Source organism: Myodes glareolus, chromosome X, assembly GCF_982192425.1.
Source record: "Myodes glareolus chromosome X, mMyoGla1.1, whole genome shotgun sequence".
NCBI classification, from domain to species: domain Eukaryota; kingdom Metazoa; phylum Chordata; class Mammalia; order Rodentia; family Cricetidae; genus Myodes; species Myodes glareolus.
This window is the reverse complement of record NC_142053.1, coordinates 72,446,607-72,466,811: the sequence shown is the minus strand read 5'-3', so window position 1 is coordinate 72,466,811 and position 20,205 is coordinate 72,446,607. Positions and strand designations below refer to the sequence as shown.

General features: G+C 35.5%; 1 protein-coding gene across 1 annotated transcript in view; it reads right to left on the bottom strand.

Annotated features, from left to right (window-relative positions):
• Hdx (highly divergent homeobox) overlaps nt 1–3,481 on the bottom strand; it is a 123,541-nt gene extending 120,060 nt beyond the window's left edge. Inside the window, exon 1 of the mRNA XM_048418029.3 lies at nt 3,353–3,481. The gene's annotated coding sequence lies outside the window, so the exon portion shown is untranslated. The remainder of the gene's footprint in view (nt 1–3,352) is intronic.
• Between the last annotated feature and the right edge of the window lie 16,724 nt (nt 3,482–20,205).

The window sequence follows — 20,205 nt, the reverse complement described above, 5'->3', positions numbered from 1 at the left end:
TTCACTATGACACCTTTCTAATGGATAAATTAATAATCATAGAGTCAAATGGATAGACACATGGGTACTGAAGTTGACATTGGAATCCTAGATGTATGGTCCATAGGCAAGTTAACTACTTTGAGTCTCCTGTTTTTCAAATTTAAAATGGAAAATAATATTAGAAACTGTTTTCAAGGAAATTTAAATGGTTTAAAAAAATGATAAACTGCTTAAGATTAGGATAATGTAGAGAAAATGCACAATGTTTGGTACTAGTGTTGGCAGAGTACTTTACATCTCTGGGTCTCAGATTCCTGACATGTAAGATGAGAGAACAGGCTTATCACTAGGAAGTCCCTCCTACTTCAAATTTTACAACTCAAAGGAAAAAGAAAACAGAATCTGTTTTTTCTACATATAAGAACTATACGATGAATCTTAATGCAAAAATGACACATTCATCTTTGATCTTTTAAGCTATGTAAAATAAAGAGCATTTTAAACCCTAAACCCTATATTTTATTCAGAGTTGCCTAACTGGATCATTCTGTCTACTGGCATGTAAATAAATGTCTAATAGAATCATATTAATTATCATAGTTGTTATCTATAAACTAAAAATGCTTTGAAAGAACTTGCATAATATATGTAGTAGGAGAAAAGATCAAGGAGAAAGGAAATTCACTAATAACAAACAACATTCATAGTTCACTTACAATAACATATCATAATAATTTTAAAAGCTTAAATTATAATAACAATTGTAGTGTCCTTCTGAATTGTTTTTAAGGTATATTCTCAAACCACAAACATTCAAAACATTAGAATGGTGCCTCAAAAAGAAGCAGGAATTGAAAAAAGAAAACTTATAAACAAAAACAAACAAAAACCTCTATACTAAACTATGACTACACTGTCATTCCAGCAAAAGTTCTGCTCTGTGGAACAATGAAGTTTTAATCCCAAGGGATATAACAATTGTTATGATCATCATGGTGTTCAACTATCAAATGGAAACTATCAAGGGTAGTCAATTTAATAAAGCAGTTAAAAGTACAATGCAGTAAACAATGATTAATAATAGATTTCAAGAGAAGATGCATGATACAATGTGATCACAAAGAGGTACAGAGAGATGTAATATCTTTAACTAGTGTCTTTTCAATGAAAAGAATGGCAAACTAAACTATTTCTGAGGCAATGTTCCTTTGGTCGTGTTTCTGAGGACATGGCATACTTAAAAAGCACTCATGTAGCAGGTATCTCCATTATTCTTTTTCTGTGACTCACAGTCAGGCTTCTTTAGTCACCAGGGGAGTCCTTGCCTGACTAATGATGACTAAAATGCTACGTGTGTACAGTTCTGTACAAAACAATATTACTTAACTCCCCAGGGAATTGTTTTCTAAAGAAAAAAGACGTTAAATGTCTATAGCTGTTTTCGTTAGTCAGCTAGGTGTGTGGGAAGATGGTAAAGAATTGGCTGGTTTGTTCCCAACCCCTAAAGATATAAAGTACAGTTAAAGAGTATATAATAACACACACACACACACACACACACACACACACACACACACAGAGAGAGAGAGAGAGAGAGAGAGAGAGAGAGAGAGAGAGAGCACAGTGACACAGTAGACAGCGGGGTAAAAGAAAATGATAAATAAAAGAACAGATATGAAGATTTTATGAAAAGTGATCTATATAGTCATTGAGTTACTTACACTTGAATGGTATTTATAGAAGGTGTTTTGACTAGAGCTTCCAAGATGGACAATATTTAAATTATGTAGAATAGAAGGTAAGCTAGGTAAAGGGGGTGACAATGGTGTGAGAAGCAAAATTGAAGAAGTAATTGTTCAAGCAAAATTGTTCAAGAAACATTAGGAGATATATAGTGAAGAATAAAGTAAAATAGGTGCTGCCATTCCAAAGGGTTAGATTTTTGCCATTTATGTGGAGTCTGAATTGGAATAACAGATAAGAGAAAGCAGAGAATACTCTTGATAGAGAAAATATTGAAGTAGTATTCACAGACAAGCAGTCTTGTCGGGAGAATCAAGTATTTGGAGCAAAGGTGCACACTGGTTAGGAAGCTCCTTCAGTTATTAGAGGAATAGAGAGAAGAGATGAAACCAAGGAGTAAGCGAGGAATGGTCGTGAGAAGAGAGTCGAAGGAAAATTTGCCAGCAAACTCTTCATTTTAGAAACTGGAAAAAATCCAGATTTCCCTGTAAAATGGGAACAAATGATGAGATCATGGTGGGGTACTAATAATCCTACTTTACAATCTTTCACCAAAGACAGAGGGGCAGATTGTTCCTCGAAACAGTTGACTGACATAGCCCTTCCCAATGAAGGAAGGAGAGACAAAGTCTCTTAAAATAACATTTGACTTAGATGGTTCTAGCAGAAACATACAGGAAAAGGAGAGAAGGAAAGGATCTGAGGTGAAGGCTAAAGATTTTTGAGATGGAGCTAAGATGAAGAAAAGACAGGTGGGTAAAATGTATTTCTCTGAATCTCCTAAGCGATGCGCAAAATTACTGAATGTCAAATTAAATCGAAACTCTTTGAAGGTTGAGAGTTGAAATTCTTTGAAAAATTGCTGTGCCCCCAACACAAACAGTTTCTTATCTGAGAACTTTAGTCTACAAAATCTTCAGGTTCATTCCTTTACATAGAACCTAAGTGTCTGGAAATTACGTATTTTGCTCTCTCAAATTTATCAGGTTCATTTTGGTGCTGAGTACACTCAGTAGGCCAGATGCAAAGACCAGTGGCAGATCCTCGCACTTCAAAGGGCACTTGAAACATCTAAAGTCCAAATCCCTAACCTTTCCCTTGTTCACTTCTGACAGAGCTCAGCCCCACCCCCTCCAGCTAAAGGAGAAAAAGGCGCCTGCGCAATCTCCATGCCCATTCTCCCTGCAGTGAACCGCCCCCTCCCTCTAATCAGAGTGGTTATGCGCAGGCGCAGCTTCCTCGGTGCGTTTGAGTGGGGCTATGAGAAATCTACTGTCCAGTGAAATCTAGAAGTGGTAGAATTCAATCTTGTCCTTTCTTCAGAAGCAGAGGCACCAGTTTCTCTTACTGTCGGGCCAATAGTATGTCCCAGCCATCGTCCTCTTTCAGAGCAAGGTCCTGCACTGTGAGGCAATACCCACAGTATTCTCATCCTCAGCTCCTTTCTAATTTCACGCACTTGCTGGGCTTTGCTGAGAGGGTAGAGGCAGTTGGCTTCCAAGAAGCCGCATCAATTTATTGGCTGTTTCTTTAGGCCACAGACCCAAGGGCCCCCTACTGGGCACATTATCCCAGTGTCTTGAAAGTCCTCCTTTGCCCTTCACAGTCACCCAGGTTAGGCGCTTACCTCGGGCGTGGTGCGGTCACGAAAGAGTTCAGAGGCTCCAAGATGAAACCAGGGCCAGAGCAGGCGGATTCCGCGAGATTTTTCCTGGGTCTCCACTGCCGCCTCAGACAATGAAATCAGCGTGTCCGATCATCAATTCTCATCATGATCGTGACGTCACAAAAGACAGCGGCCAATGGGAGCCCGAGATCAGCTCCGGACAGTCCCTGGCCTCAGCCCAGAACCCAAGAGTGGGGGGGGGGGGATGGCTTCCTGTAGTGGGGCTGCCTCTTCTCGGCACTTACCTGCTGAATCTATGGAGAGGCCTCTCAGTACTTCTCTCCATCGATAGCTGTGAACATCCAGCATCCCTGTGCCAATGGTAGTTTCATGACAATCATTTGAGTCAAGTGATGACTGGTCTTGAAACTTGAGATTTGCTTTGAGCAAAATTGTTCCCCATTACTAAAACTAAATGATAGCATAAGGGTTTAACTGAAATGTATATAAACAATGTAATTAAAATCAATAAGGTCCCCAAGGACCCTTTGGAATTTTAATAAGAATAATAATTGGAATTTTAATAATAAGAGTAAGTGTACTCATTTGTGACTGATTGACAGTAATGACTAAGGCAAGAAATGGAATCCCTTCACTTTATTTTTAACCCGTTTTGACAGAAAAACTTATTTGGGTGATCATTGTTACAGGAATAAACAAAAAAAATCAAGCCTCGTCGTATATATCAGCAACACTCACTTGAAGCATTACCCACATTTTCTGCATGTCATGAGAGATAGAATTTATTGGGTTTTTGCTGTTACAATATTTGCAACATCATTTGGAAGAATTAAGATGTAATAAATATTGACAATAATAAAATACATGATCATATGTTCTGTCATTAAACTAAAGACAGGATCTACATTGTTTTATGAATGAAGGCATCAGAAGGTTGAGAACGAATTGTATGTTAATATTGGAATTTGACTGTTGGTTAAGAGAAGATATAAGCAACTGTCTTAAAGGGGAAAAATGAATAGGCAAGATTAGAGAAGTATATATATATATATGAAACCACCTTGACCAACTCAGAGTTTAAGCTGAGAATATTGTGAGGTTGGATAGGCTGATAATAAAAAAAAAGCCTTTGAAAATAGACAGAAAGCTTTGATTCTGTTAAAAGCCACCAAAAGCTATGGCTCAAGGGACCTCAGTCTCTTTAATCAAGGATTTGCAAAATGCTTTGACATTTTTTATCAAACAGAATTCAAATCACACCCAACTCTAGATTTTCCAATGTCTTCCATACTCATATACTATAAAACGAAGTTATTATCACCCATATAGGAATGTGTTTGTAGCATTTTACCATATTGTGGCAGACTTGCATATTTACTTTGATTTCCTTCAGGTAGCACATTGAATATCATTGCTACTGAAAAGGAAATTTATCAGTTGGTAAGATTTATTAATGTTTGTTTAAATTCTAAAATAATTTTCAACAAGATGGAGAACTGTGGACAGTTTTGATAATGTGATAAATATACTTTCTCCAGATACATGTACCATGGGAATTGAATAGTGTCTGTTACAGAAAGGAAGGTGCTAAAGATTTCCTATAAACATTCTGGAGTGAGTAGATTCTAATGAAATAATTCTCATGTTAAATGATTTTAGATTTTATACATAGTGAATCATTTAGTCAAAAGACTGTGTTGGCACAGAGAAATTGTCTGGGAAGTAGTTGGTTACTTATTAATCACTCCGAAGTGTAGGGCATCTCAGAAGACTTAAATAATCCTCTTTAATCCACACCAACATATAAGACAAATATTTGTAATTTGTTCTGGCAGACCATCTACCCATAAAGGAACTAAATCTCAAGTATTTGAGGGGACCAGTAGTTCTCATTTCAAAAAAAAATTTAGTTGATAGACTTTTGGCCAAAAATGAAAATATATCTGAAGAAGCATCCAAACTGATACTTTGTCATTCAAATGGGTAGCAAAGAAAATAACAAGAAGCTACAGTGATGGCTCAGTGATTAAAAGTTCTGGCCTCTTTCCCTTAAGATAAAATTTTGAGTCCCATCACCCACACAATGACTCACAAATGTCTGTTATTCTGGTTCCAGGGGATCTGTGGCCCTTCTCTGTGGGCACCACACACCCACATGGTGTGTGAGATTTGGTGTGTATACAGATACACGTGCAGGCAAAACACACACACATATAAACTAAATTAAATATGGAAAACAGAAGATCGAAAGCAAAATTGTGCTAAACTGTATGTAGAATTCAGAAAAGGTTGGAGACAGAAAAGAAACATATAAATAAGTTTTTATCCAGTGCTGAGAGGATCAAACCCAGGGCCCTCCCCATGTTAGACAAGTGCCCTATCAGCTATCTACACACCTAGTTTTCCTTTTGAGATAGGTTCTCTCTATGTATCCCATGCTGCCCTTGAACTCTCAGTTCTTCTGCCTCCACCTCCCAAATGTATGATTAGAAGCATCTTAAGCAGTTTAAATAAAATTCCTGAGTAATTCAAACTTTTGGATGGGCCAAAAATATGTGTTGAAGTACAAACCATCACATCCATCACATCTTTTGTACCCCTTTTGCATCACTATTTGCAAGTGGGGTAAAGTACAACAAAGTACAAAGTGAATTAATTACCTAAAGCCAGTGGATTAATAATACACCAAGTTGTATCTTTCAATCAGATAGAGTTGATGATCATTTAAAGATGACTTTTAACAATCTTGTTATTTCCAGCTAAGAGGTAGTAATATTCAGGACTGCGATTCAAGAAATGTTCAGGTTGGGTTACAAGACATAAAATCTTAGGTAAGAAGATTGGGTAGTAGACAAATTCCTGAGAGGACAGGCAGCATTAGCATCTAGATTTGTAGGATAAAGTTCGACAGACACAAAGGTTAATCTAAAATGACAGGAATCAGAGACCCAAGAAAATAAATGCAGATAAGGTCAGTTTGATATATCAAACATGGAAATGATTAGGAGTCAAGTCAAATAAGAAATAGAGAAATAATAGGAAATTTAATAACAAGCTAAGGGAAAGGAAAAGGAATATATTACTTCCAATGTGGATCTAACAATTAAGGGAAGTTAGTCAGATCCTAGGCTTCAATTTTACTAATCCCAGTGTGGTCAGACTGAGTCCCGAAGGTGGAAGGACATAGCCAGAAACACCTGCCTACAAGGAAAGTCGTGTGGGCAAAAGGAGAAGCTCGTAGCACTCAGATTTCAACAAGAAAATAAGGAGTGTTTTTAGATGTCTCTTAAGAATTAATAACAAGAACCTTTCTTTCAAACTCGAGCATCATTTTTTTTCCATTAGAGTAAATTTTCTAAATGACATGTAGCAAAATTATCTGGCAATCAAAATTTCAAGAATACATTTTAGAACTTTGTATGACATTATTATGCTATCAGTTGCATTACACAGACCATGTAAAAATGTTATATTACCATCTTATAAACTATCCCTATGTAATTGTTTTAATTATTTTTTTCTTCAATAAAAACTCCTATTCAGCTTCAGACTATAGATGTGTATTGTGCTGTCTAGATAAACAACCTTTCTTGATCACTTACTATGGTTCCATTTTATCAACCCAGTATTTTTGATAGCACAATGAGTAGGAAAGGAATGACAATAAGTTAGTTTAATCTGTTAGTCAAGATAATCAAACATTTTTTAAGTGATATGATGCAAGGGAGCACTCTGTACGTTTAAGAAGTCCAAATCTCAGTGGTATAGCATAGTTTTCAATTTAGGATTCAGAAACTATTGTAATAAGAGGAATTTTAACATTTAACATGTTACATTGGTAAATTTAGCCTACCTTTGCTACTGATGGAAACTCTCCATCATTTTTTCCCATTGTAATCAAGGCTTCATACTAAGATCTGCATAACCTTGGAGAAAAGGCAACATCTTCAATTAACGGTGCTGAAAAAACTGAGTATCTATTCATAGAGGAGTGAAGCTAGATTTTTTTCACTTGATATAAACAAAAGTCAATTCTATATGGATCAAAGACCTCGGTGTAAAGCCCAAAGCACTGAGACTACTAGAGGAAAAGGCAGTATACTACAAGATAGAGATATAGGACAATAGTTTCTAAATAGTGTTCTAGCTGTGCAGTAAGTAAGAGAAACAACTGACAACTGGGACCTCATGAAATGAAAAAGCATCTGTTCATCAAAGGAAATTGTCAGCAAAGAGAAGAGCAGCCTACAAAATGGGAAAGCATCATTGATAGCTGTCCATCTGACAGAGGCTTAATATCTAGAGTGCACAGAGGACTCAAAGATCCAAACATCAAGAATACAAACAACCCAAGACAGATAGTCTCAAAAGATGAAAAGTAAATAGCTAATAAATATCTATAAATGTCCAACCTCACTATCCACCAGGGAAATGCAAATGAAAACTTCATTGAGATTCTGTCTCACCCCAGTCAGAATGGCTGCTGTCAAGAAAACAAAGGATAACAAAGACCAGCAAGTGTGTGGGGGAAAGGCAAACCCTTACTCACTTTTGGGGGTTGTAAAGCACTATAAAAACCAGTGCATTGATTTTTCAAGAAGAAATCTTAAAATAAAATTATATTATGATCCAGACATTCTGGTAGCAGCCATTTACCCAAAGAATGTAACACTGCACAACAGTGATACCTTCATATTCATATTCATTGCTCTCTCTTTGTAACAGCTAGGAAATGGAATCAGACTTGATGTCCATCAACTGATGAATAGTAATGAAAATGTGGTACATGTACAAAATGGAAATCTATTCAGTATTAAATAAAAATAAATTATGAAATTTTCAGATCAATTAGTGGAATGGGATAATATTATACTGGGTGAGGTGACCAAGGCCCAGAGAAACAAACATCACTCATTCATATACATATCCTAACTACAATTTTTTTTGAATTCTGTGTTTAAGTGGGAATGAGTACGTAGAGATGCCAGGAACCAATAAAAGGAACATGAGAGGTGCGTGTAAGTAAAGGTATTTGACAGCAGAGTGAAAGGAAGTAAAACATATTTGATAAATGCATATGATATGTGAGTGGCGAGGAGGAAATGCTAGGGTTGGTTTAAATGGAAAGGAGGGTACAGAGCATGAGGAAAAGTGGAAGTCTGAGGAAGGATCAAGAAAAAATTAAGTGTATATGAAAAAACTTATGGAAAATTGCTCTTGTATAAGCTAAGTGAAAAATACTTGGAACAAAGTTCCATGGGTTGATAACACTGTTCCCTGAAACTACAGTTTTTCAAACAAAAAATCCAGTGCCACATGTGTGGTACCTGTCTCTATGAGTTGGTGACTATATAAACCCTGGAAGCCCCCAAAGCAACACAAACTATTGCCCTTGCTCTTGATTATCCACTGGAAATAAATGAAAAAATCCTTTTGCTGGAAACAGCTGGATCTGAGCTGGAAGCTTCCTCTTTGCTGGCTAGTGTTCATAGCGTTGAAATGTGCATTGCAGACTGCTGGGAGAGAAACGTCATTAATAGTTTTTCACTTCTGTGGACCCTTCATGCTATAATTCTAACCTGCCATACATTTACTACATTCTCACCAGAAAAATTCCAACATAGAGGGTGGGAAAGTTGCTATGTAATCACACCACTAGCTGAGAAGAAAAATATTTCTTTTACAAAAGTACCTTGCATTACAACTCAAAGGAACAGTTCTTTGTACCTCCAACTGCATAAAATCTGTTACTTTAAAATAAATTGACCTTTCATTTAATCTTAAGATTTTAATACTAATATGGATTATTTTATATCTATCCTTCTCTATAGATAACTCATTTTTGCAATACTGGGCAGAGATCAAACCCAGGTATATATATTATACATACATTAAAAAGTGTTCTATCAATGAAATACATCTTCACACATAATGACCTTCTCTCCACCCTTAAAAGAATTATATCCAAAGAAAGTAGATAATTTTAAAAGTAAGGACATTAAATACTATGTTTTCTTTAAAAAATATTAGTAATAAGGATAAGATATCATGGCGGCTATGTGTTAGGGCCAGCCAGCACCTGCTCAGGAGATTTAATTATGTTCATCTCTTCCTAAGTTGAATTTTATTGACTTTATGCTGGTAAAATGCAGCTATGGTTGAGGTAGTAATAAAAAAAGTCAACGAGTGCTACAAATGAGGACTACCCCTTACAAAAGAGCTACTTGTTAAGTATTGACCAATAAAAATATGGCAAGATAGAATATGAAGACAGAGTACAGAGTAGTGTTTTGAAGCTAACTTGGAGGAATTTCTTTAATTTTAAAACCATTAAAATATGAAGTACAAGTGGAAAATGCATCTGTGATTAGAAGGACTGAAAATATACCACTGTATGTCTTAAAAATTCACCATTAAAACCTTTAAATTGAATTTTTTTGCAGAGAATGTATTTTGAATCCAATGTATACTTTTGAAGTGCCTAAGTTATTGGATAATGATAATTTATTTTACCCTACTTACATTTATTTATGTTCTTTTGACTTAAATCTTTTTAAAGGAAGAATTAAAACATCATTGAGTATATGTGAATCCAGAGTTAGGAGGTTTATCTTTTGAGAAAGCTCATTTTAGATGAGTAATAGTGAATGGTACTGATCAAGTGATTTTAACATATCATTTGGGCCCAAAAATGATTACATAAATAGGGCAAAGTTATGACTGAAAATTTAAAGCAAAACTTCCAATTTAGTAATAATATATATGGAGGCAATATCTGAAGGATCAGAAGGTGGATACTCCAACAATATGTGAAATATGGAACTGACATTAATTCTAGGACAAAATGGGTATTAAGATTACAACAGAGATTCATGAGTTAGACCTGTTTGTAAAATCACTACTTTCTTATGTTTAGACCACACTGTGTCCTCTGTGCAAACTTGAAGACCGAGTATTTATATATAATAAATATATTTATAAATATCCTCAAATTTTAAGGGTAGTCTCTATTTGTACAAATCATAACAGTGATATTCTAAAACTCCAGGAAACATGGTTCTATTTAACAAAATTATTGGACTATTGAAGACCATAAGTGTTCATCTATTATTTTAGTCAATTATTCTCTTTCTAAATAGACTAGTCCCTAGATAACACCTCATGTAATATTTTAAGCTGTGTATGTCATGAGCAATAAAGAATGAAGAGAGCCTACAGTAATATTTTAGTGTGATAATGAAATAAAACATATAAAGTCTAATATTTAAATTCAAGTCTAATTTCCATTTATAAGTTTCCATTATATTGAACACTGTAATGGATATACTAATATATATCATTACATTTTAATCTTCATAATTCAGAAAGTAGTGGGCTGATTCTGTATTACAGATATTACAGAACAGTGAATATAAATAATCATTATAAATATAAATCAAAATTTCATATAAATGATTTCAATTAACATGAGGTTTGGACAAACAATAAAATTTTCACAAATTTTCAAATACTCATTTAGATATATCCATCCTCTTTTTTAAAAAAAAAACAATATTTTAATACCTGTCATTTTATTGAATGATGGTTATATGCTACAAGCAAGATAAATTAAAATAAATTTGTTAATATAGACTCTGAAAAAGTTTATGATATTATTACTTCAATTTTAAAATAGGAATCAAGTCTTAAGAGAGATTAACACCATAAAAATTTGTATGTGTGAGAGCCAATAATCAATTGTCTTTTTTCCTAGCAGAAAAGTTCAATTATCCCTAGATACATTTTCTTCTGTTCTCATGTAATATATTCATTACTTTTCAAAAGTCCCAAAGGTGAGATTTAATCATGGACTGGGTAGATATAGTACATAGAGATAATTCATTATTATCTACTGAAATATATTAGAAGAGAGGAAATATTTGGCACAAATTTCGCTTTGAAATATTCAATCAAAGAACACATTTAAACTAAGAATATGTGGCAAAGTATTGACAGTTGTTGAATCTGAGTTATGAAAACTTGCTTTATTATTTTCTCTTCACTTTCTTGTATATTTAAATATGAAATAATTTGTTTAAATAAATAAAACCCTCTATTATCTTATACTTTTCAAATTCCCAAGGGACATAATCTCATATTCTTTCGTATAACATGCTTTCTTTGTAAAAAAAAAATGCACAGAACTAAGTGGTACTTATTTCCTATTTTCTACTAGGAATTAATGACTTTGAACTATAGGTCATCTGAAACATTTATATCAAAAGGACAAGGGTACCAGGCAGTCTGAATCTATAGTGCCAGACTGCTTGCTAAAAAAATAAACAACATATACTTAATGTTTTATGGTAACTTTTATGAGCAACTAAGAGGATTTTGTAAAGTTTTCTATTACTTCTAAGCCTTGAAAAATTCATGACCATGGGATGTTTCAGTATTATATCTTGATTTCCTTTAGATTTACTTTTTATCAAAATGGGTCCATGAATATATGCTACTTTGATACCCTTTATAAGAGAACACATTTCCTTTTAACATTCTTACTCTGCCTTACTTTGTGCTCATGTAACTTACCTCTATATAACATTAAATCATATATTGCATACTTGCTAACTGTTTTCTTCTCTCATTAGATGGTAAATTCCACGAGGGCAGGCTTTAGTTTGGGTTTCTTTTGCTGTGATAAAACACCATGACCAAAGGCAACTTTGAAAAGAAAGAACTTATTTTTATCTAATTCTTCCAGGTACCAGTCTGTCGATCATGAGGGAAGTCAGGGCAGGAACTCAAGCAGGGAAAAACCTGAAGGCAGGAACAAAAGCAGAGGCCATGGAGGAGCACTGCTTTCTGTCTTTCTCCCAATGGTTTGCTCAACATGCTCTCTTACACAACCCAGGATAACCTGCCTAGATGAGGCACCACCCCCAATGATCTGGGCCCTCCCATGTCAATCATTAATAAAGAAGATGTACCATGGTCTATCCCACAGGCCAGTCTGGTAGGGGTATTTTCTCAGTTGAGATTCCCTCTTCCTAAATGACTCTAGATCGTGTCAAGTTGACAAAACATTAGCTAGCACAAGTAACATATGGCACCTTTCTTGACAGTTATTTCAAAAAGCTATCAAAATCCCTGGTAAATAGTAGGCATTGGTTTCATATTTGTTGATCACATGAATAAAATGGATAGATTTGTGGGGTTTGGCATCAGGCAGGGGAGAAGTTAAACAATCATTTTATATATCCAAGGAATGGTAAGTTACAGGTCATGAAATGACCTTCATCTAGTAGCTTGCTGATGGTGGTAAAGACGTGTATAACTCTCAGGGTTCCATAGCAAATTTTAGTAATACAATTTTCATATTTCTACTGAGGAATGGTTAGGTGATAAAGACACTTTGTTACATTGTATCTTTGATATATGCCAGTTATAGCTAATATTTATTAGTTACATTTCTTTTCAATACATGAGTTATAGTTAATATTTATTGTCAACTTGGGAAACATGCTTATAGACATACATGTGAAAGAGTATCTAGATTAAACGGGATGATTCCCCTTAACTATGTAAAGAATGTGAATCAGTTCATATATTGATATTTGACACTGTGGGGAAATGTAACATGAACAAGTCTTTTATTACATTAGTATGTGGGAAAGACATGATAGACACAGATTATGAAAGGAACACTAGATGAACAAGAGTAGATAATAGGGAGAAAGAGATGGAAGAAAAGATTAATTTTGCCTACTTTTCAGTGGCAGAACATGTGTATTTAAAGTCTTAAGTGATTTTATTCTGAAAGTACCTCTCCAAAACTGTATCATTTTAATGTCTATGACAAATGTTAAGTTTAAGACAGCATTAAATTTTTAATATGAGTAGATAATGACCTACAGAAAACTTAAAATATAGAAGGACAGAAGGAGAGTAGACATAGTTATCCCTTATTTCATAAGAATGGAGTGATCATGCTAAAAAAAAACACAAGAATAATTCCCCATAAATGTGGAAAACTTAAAAAAATCATATAAAATTATATGAACAATTCTTTTTTCTAAGTAGCTGAATATTTAAATATATAGAGTTACTATAATATATAGAAACTATTTAGCTTTGATGTCCACATTTGATGTATGAGATTATTTTTATCTGAGTTACATCATCATCTGAAATATATCTTATAATTGATAATGATACATTAAAATCTATATCTTTTTTTAAAAAAAAATAATACCACATCTTAACAATAGAAAGCAAGAATATTTCTGACACTCTAAAAATGTGTTCAGAATCAAACTACAAAAGCATTTGTTCAACTATGTTCATAGCAGCACTATTTGTAATAGCCAGAACCGGGAAACAACCTAGATGCCCTTCAATAGAAGAATGGTTAAAGAAGGTGTCGAACATATACACTGAGTTTTACTCAACGGTAAAAAAAAAAATGACATCTTGAATTTTGCATGCAAATTGATGGAAATAGAAAATGCTTTACTGAGTGAGGTAACCCAGTCCCAAAAAGAGGAATATGGTATGTATTCACTCATAAATGGATTCTAGCCATAATTAAAGGACATCGAGCTTATAATTTGTGATCCTAGAGAAGCTAAATAAGAAGGTGAACCCAAAGAAAATCATGTAGTTATCCTCCTGGATATTGGAAAGAGATAAGATTGTCAGGCAAAAGTTGGGTGCATGGGGGGTGGATGTAGGGAAGATGGGTAGAGAGAAGGGAGAAGGGGAGGATTCAGGAGAGCTTGGGGGAATGGGATGGGTGGGATGGAGGAAGGGTGGATATAGGAGCAGGGAAGTAAATATCTTAATTAAGGAAGCCATTTTAGGGTTTGCAAGAGACTTGACTCTAGAGGGGTTCCCAGGTGCCCAAGGAGAGGTCTCCAGATTGTTCCTTGAGCAACTGAGGAGAGGGTGCATGAACTCGCCTTGCCCCATAGCCACACTGATGAATATCTTGCATATCACTATAGAAGCTTCATCTGGCGATGGATGGAGCTAGAGACAGAGACCCACATTGGAGCACTGGACTGAGCTCCCAAGGTCCAAATGAGGAGCAGGAGGGAGAACATGAGCAAGGAAGTCAGGACCACGAGGGGTGCGTCCACCCACTGAGACAGTGGGACTGATCTAATGGGAGTTCACCAAGGCCAGCTGGACTGGGAGTGATGGAGCATGTGATCAAACTGGACACTCTGGATGTGGCTGTCAATGAGTGCTGACTGAGAAGCCAAGGACAATGGCACTGGGTTTTGATTCTACTGCATGGACTGACTTTGTGGAAGCCTGGTTTGTTTAAATGCTCACCTTTGTATACCTGGATGGAGGGGGGAGGACCCTGGACTTCCCATGGGGCAGGGAACCCTGACTGCTCTTAGGACTAGAGAGGGAGGAAGAGGGGGGAGGGGGAGGGAAAAGGGAGGCGGGGAGGTGGTGGAAATTTTTAATAAATAAAAAAAATGTGTTCAGAAATTTCTAGAAACAAGAAAATTAAATGAAGTAATGATTGAAATTAAAGTTCACTATGGAAGGTTCACCATGAGAAAAAAAAATCTAATTTTATTAAAAAATGAAAAGTTCTGAACTATTAGGAGTAAATTGTAGGGTTATTTATAAACGTCTATCTGGTACATTATTGATAAAATATGACAAATTATTCAAATATCATGAAGTTATCTCTTAACAATAGTTAAGTCTAGTAATTTAAAATTTCCAACTGTTGAACAGGAATTAAATGCTTAAACTTCTCTACCACCACCACAATGCCACCCACCTATCTGTAGCATTATACTACATAGGAAGAAAAATAATGACAATGATTAAAACAAAATAGTGTTGTACTCAAGAACATACAATTAGGCATAATAAATAGCTTCCCAAAGCAGTGGTAAGAAAGAAAAAGTTGGTGTGGACAACATAAACAAATTTTGTTAGGACTGAGTGTGCATCTCGGTGAAAGATAATATGGCTGATATATGAAGTCCCTGAGTTAAGTACATAGCAACACACACACACACACACACACACACACACACACACACACACACAGAAATCATCTGCTGGAGAGTAAGGATTCAAGAAAAAGTAGACACATTACAAGTATATAGTGTAGTGCACTGGGTTGAAAGAACAAGCAGGAGCCCAAGGCTCAGACAGTTTGGCTTGACTAATTGAAAAATCCTTTTGAAAAAAATCTGCAAATGTAATTGGAACACTTACACAATGAACAGGAGACTTTTGTGGTGACCCAAAAATGTGAGCCTATTCCACCTTGTCTGAAGGTCAGAGAATTTGAGTTTATTCTGCTGACTCAAAGTTATTGACAAGTGTGGCTACACACCATGACCTAGGATGTGGTTACCTGGTGTTTTGGACTTTCAGATGGCTTGCAGAAGTGGATGTGCTCCACCTTTATCAAAAGTCAGAGAATTCAACCACACTTCTACTCCTTCTTTTGAAATAGGAGGTTTGGCTTGGGGAGTGGATGCCTGCAGGATACTTGGTCTATGGTGTTTTCACTGCCCCAAAGCATCAAATAATTTTCTCAAGAATTAATGGCTTTATGTCTCAAATATTGAATCAAATGACTTCTGGTTGTTCTTTGCATCATATAAAAGCTGTCTTTTGCCTTCTTCTCCCATTTTGTATTGGGGTATAAAAGAGTATGAAAAATAAAAGCAGGCAAACTTAGAACTCAAAACCAAGAATTCAGCATTCAGGATCTGCTGAGTTGCCCTCCCAATTCTATCCTGTGTTTCTATGTTTATTTCTTATCTCTAGTCTCTATTATCCAGCTTTTCTAATCCTCACAATCCTACTCTGGAACATACAAAACCACCAGTGGTAGGATCATAGCAGAAGTCACCCCAAAAAGGTGGCTCCTAACAGACATTTATTTCTTAAATTACAATCAGAAATGTGAAATTTGTCTCACTAAACTATACACAGAAATGTTGGAAAATTGGCTGGAGAGATGGTTCAGTGGTTCAGAAATGATGGAAAAATAAGAGCATAAATGCATATATAACTGAACTTAACAAAAAATGTGAAGAAAGGAGTTCCATGTTAGTTAGTAAGTAGATGGTACATTATTTCAATTTCAACCTTCTTGAACAGAACTAAAATACTGGATCAACTCTCTGTTTAAAAATATTCAGCAGCACCAATATAGAAAAGTTAAAATTACTTAGGAACAGGAAATTTGAATGGAAAGGGAAAATTCAAAGTGGTAAGAAAAGCAAAGAAGCTGCTTAAGCCTGAGAGTATTTGACAATCTAGTAAATTTTGTGTTTTTGAATTTCAACTCCCAAGTATAGACAATTAAGGTCAGAGTGTACCAGAAATATATTGTTCCATGTAATCCAATCGTATTTCACTTGAATTACTGAGAAAACACCAACCAATATATTAATTTTGATATTGTAACAGATTTGTTCCACTCACACAAAAACATGAAAACTCTGGGTAAAGTCAAGTTTGTTGTAATTTTCAAACTTTTCTCACTTAATTGTTCAAGGACAATAAGTGAAATAAAGATAATGAACCCAGACATCAAGAGTTAAAAATGACTGGAAAATAACAGTTTTCAAATCTTAAACATTTAAGAACAACTCTGGTTACCATATTCAGAGTACTAAAAGAACAATTTTACAAGTAACAGTTTTAGAGAAACTAATGTGAAGAAGGACACTTAAAAGAAATCCCACACTAGTTCAGAATTGAGAATAATAGAGGGTTATTTATTTAGGGGGAGTCTCACAGATCACAATCCTCTGCTGGAATGGGGAACAGCAACCTAATTCTGCAGACTGAAAAGAGAGGCCGGATGTGTGTTTTACAGCAGTATAAGTAGTATAAGAGACCATGCCCCCGTGGGCTGGTATCTTAAAGGCTATTGGCTGAAGGAACAGAATGTGCAGCCACAGCACCTCCCCCATTTGTTTAAATAAAAGAATTCCAAACCCAATACAAAACTATATACACTAGGAACAGATATCATGTATAAGATTAGAATTACAACCAGCATAAACAATATTAAGCAAGGAATGTATGATAAATGTTTAAATAAACATTCTCTCCTAAGGAGTCTAAGTCTTGTATAGGAAATGGCTTGGCTAGATCCAAGAGGACAGTTACTACAACTATCTCATCTTCAATCCCATCAAAGGCCTGAAAAGAGAGATAATATTACTTGAACAGGCAGGAAGCACAATCAAGCAGCTTCCAAAGTGAGCAATATATGACAAAGACAATTAGCTAACTGATCAATCACCTAAATTTCTTCTGCACCATTGGGGCATCCATCTTCGGCCTACAGGCCCATAGTGTTCAGCAGACTTTTCCACGAGGCAGGAAGTTTCAAAGACAGTTCTGCCTATATTGGCAGATTGTCAGTCATTTTCTTCTGTGTCCTGAAGAATGTCTGGCAGACTCTTTCATGAAGCAAGAACCCCAAAGGATTGTCTCACCTTTAGGCAATTTCAGCAGTCATTTCTCTGTGGGTCCTACATGTCCAATTCAGCAGTCCAGGCAGGAGCAGTTTCTTGCCCAAATGGCTAGCAAATTCCATAAGGAGCCTCTTTGATGTTCATCTTCCTCTTGAAGTAATTGGTGCCTCCAGGAGCAGGAGTGTCTCATTGTCATGAAAATTCCTAAGTTATTAAAACATTTTAAATGCCATATTCTGAAGGTCTCTGAAAGATTTGAAGAATACCCATCTAACTGAAATATAGCTATATACATCTAGAAACTCTAATATGACTACAAGCTTGACTAGTATAGATGAGCATCTCTTAACTTATATTTCTTAATTATACATTACATTTTTATATGAGCTACACAAACACAATAACTTAATCAAGTTCAGAAATAATATGTATACAACAAAATTGACCATAAATTTGTATCAATAAGCCAATATCCATACCAATGCAAATCTTCCATCTCTATAGCATATCCCCCCTTTAAATGTAGATAAACATTTATAGACAATATTTGGGAATGTGGGCACAGTTCTGTCCAAACTTCTTCCTGCTGTTAATTGGGCAAAGTAATTTTTTGAAGGGTGTTCAAGCGGTCTTATTCCATCAAGCCATATCAGTCTGGAAGCAATCCACAGGTTCTCATCCTCTGTGGAAACAAGAAAAGAACCTCTTTTCCAAAGCAACATACTCTTAGACCCAAATTTGGAAGTCATGATACCTTTTTAATATACATGCTGGCTTATGTTAACAGCCAATACAATGAAATGTATCTCTGTATTTAGCTTATTCAAAGTGAAAAATTCAAGGATAACATAATAATATACATAATACAGACTCTCTATACAATTTCTATTTTACACAGCTTATTTTTCTTTTTTCTTCTTTCTTCCAAGCCTACATACATTTATCAAACACTATGACTCATAATGATTTGTCTTTATTGAATATCTGTAATTCTTTACTGCCCAGGAGCACTTTTTAAAATGCTAAACACTTCTGCAAACTTAAGCTGCACCGTTACTATGATATATTATGGTCACAGCCCAGCATGGCAAAGCTGATCGCCACCTCCAATGCCCCATCTCTAGACACACAGCTGGTCCATGATGCCACCAAGCAAGCCATAGCACGTTCCTCACAAACCCATCCAATCCTCGGTCCTTTTGAAAGAGCCAGAGATCACACTGGCAGCACAGCCCAGAAAGCCTGAATTTCAAAATAGCGTGGCTTCTTTTCTGTTGCTGCTGAGTCAGGAAAGCCTCTCTTAAAAGAGCTGTGACACACTGCCAATAAACAGCAAGAAGCTGTGTTAAACTATGTATTTTTGTATCTAGAATTAAGCTCTCTCAGGTTTTTAAGTTGGTTTTAGTTTTTCACGTTGGCACCAATCTGTTGTACTCTGTCTCTTTATTTGTTGTAAGGAGCTGCTTTGTTGGTTCCCGGCCAGCCAGCTAGCTTAGACCTGAAATAATCACACAGAAACTGTATTATTTGCGGTACTATTTGGCCAATAATTTAAGTGTATTTCTGGCTAAACTCGTATCCTAAACTGATTTATCTTTATTATTCTGTATATTGCCACATGGCTGTGGCTTAATAGCTAAAGTTTCTAGCATCTGTCTCAGGTAGTAGATCCATGGCTTCTCCCTAACTCTGCTTTCTTTCTTCCAGCATCCAGTCCAGTTCTTTCCAATCTGCTCTGCCCCGCCTGCTCTGCTATAGGCTCAAAGCAGCTCTTTATTTACAGTTATCACAGCAAACAGAGGGAAATCCCCACATCACTAATGAACTAAAATGACAAGGAAGATTTGATAAATCTAGACTTGCGAAGATACACAAAAGTCAGTGTTGAAATACTTGAAGGTCAAAACACCTAAAAAAAATACATGGATTTGAGAGGAAAATAAATACAATTGAATATATTTTAGGAGCTAAAATAAATATACATCAGGAGAAAACAAAGTAACATAAAGAACACATAGCTGCGTGGTGGTGGTGCACACCTTCAATCCCAGCACTCAGGAGGCATAGACAGGTGGATTTCTGAAAATTCAAGGCCATTCTGTCTCAAAAAACAAAACAAGATCACACCCAAATATTCAAAACTCTTAAAGGATTAAAAAAGATAAATAAAAATCATCCATATCTAACTAAACATATGACAATAAAACAGAAAACCATAAAAGACAAAGTCATTAAGAGAAGTCTTTAAAATAGATATCATCTTAAAAAAAGTGACAATCTAACTATAACTGATCTCAGCAAAAGCTAAGAAGCCATTGTGGCTTCTTACATACACCAATGTATAAGTTATGTAGGGCAACAAAAATGCAATAATGCAATAACTATTCTGGGAAA